Here is a 1,688-nt window from a genome sequence, read left to right on the forward strand (position 1 = left end):
AATGCAATCCCCATCAAAATTCCAAAGACATTTTTCTCAGAAATGGAAAGAACTATCCAGGTATTTATATGAAATAATAAAAGACCACACATAGCCAAAGCAATGCTTAGCAAAAACAATAAAGCTGGAGGCATAACACTACCCGACTTTAATCTATACTACAAAGCTATAATAACCAAAACAGTACGGTACTGGCATAAAAACAGACACACTGATCAATGGAATAGAATAGAGAATCCAGAAATCAACCCACACACTTACTGCCATTTGATATTTGACAAAGGCACCAAGCCTATCCACTGGGGAAGGGACTGCCTCTTCAGCACATGGTGCTGGGATAACTGGATATCCATATGCAGGAGAATGAAACTAGACCCANTATATCAAACTAAAAAGCTTCTGCACAGCAAAAGAAACAATTAACAGAGCTAAAAGACAACCAACAGAGTGGGAGAAAATATTTGCAAAATATACATCTGATAAAGGATTAATATCCAGAATATATAAGGAACTCAAACAACTTTACAAGAAGAAACAAGCAATCCAATTAAAAAATGGGCAAAGAGCTAAGTAGGTATTTCTCTAAGGAAGATATACAAATGGCCAACAGACATATGAACAAATGATCAACATCACTCAGTATCCAGAAAATGCAAATCAAAACCAGACTGAGATACCATCTCACCCCAGTGAGGATGGCTAAAATCCCAAAGACTCTGAATGATAAATGCTGGCGAGGTTGCGGAGAAAAAGGAACTCTAATACATTATTGGTGGGACTGCAAAATGATCCAGCCTCTATGGAAAATGGTATGGAGGTTCCACAAACAAAGGCAGATAGATCTACCATATGACCCAGCTATCCCACTGTTGGGAATATACCCAGAGGAATGGAAATCATCAAATCGAAGGTATACCTGTTCTCCAATGTTCATTGCAGCACTATTTACAATAGCTAAGAGTTGGAACCAGCTAAAACGTCCATCATCAGATGAGTGGATATGGAAAATGTGGTACATCTACACAATGGAATACTACTCAGCTATAAAAATGAATGAAATACTGCCATTTGCATCAACATGGATGGACCTTGAGAGAATAATATTAAGTGAAACGAGTCAGGCACATAAAGAGAAATACCACATGTTTTCACTTATTGGTGGGAGCTAAAAATTAATAAATAAATTCACACACGCACACACACACACACACACAAACGGGGGGGCGGGAGGAAGAAGATATAACAACTACAATTATGTGAAGTTGATACGACAAGCAAACAGAAAGGACATTGTTGGGTGGGAGGGAGGAGAAGGAGGAGGGAGGGAGGTTTTGGTAAGGGGCTATAATAATCAACTGCAAGGTATATCAACAAAATAAAATTTAAAAAATAAATTAATAAAAATAAATAAATTAATTAATTAATTAATTTTTATTCGTTAAATTTTTATTTTGTCAATATACACTGTATATGATTATTATGGCCCATCACCGACACCTCCCTCCCTCCTCCCTCTCTCCCCTCCCCCCCAAGAATGTCCTTTCTGTTTGCTTGTTGTAACAACTTCATAAAAGTATAGTTGTTATATCTTCTTCCCCACCCGCCCCCCCGGTTTTTTGTGTGTGTATATGTGGGTGAATTAATTTGTTTGGTTTTTTTAGCTCCCACCAATGAGTGAGAACATGTGG

Source organism: Galeopterus variegatus, unplaced genomic scaffold, assembly GCF_000696425.1.
Source record: "Galeopterus variegatus unplaced genomic scaffold, G_variegatus-3.0.2 Scaffold9388, whole genome shotgun sequence".
Lineage (NCBI taxonomy): Eukaryota > Metazoa > Chordata > Mammalia > Dermoptera > Cynocephalidae > Galeopterus > Galeopterus variegatus.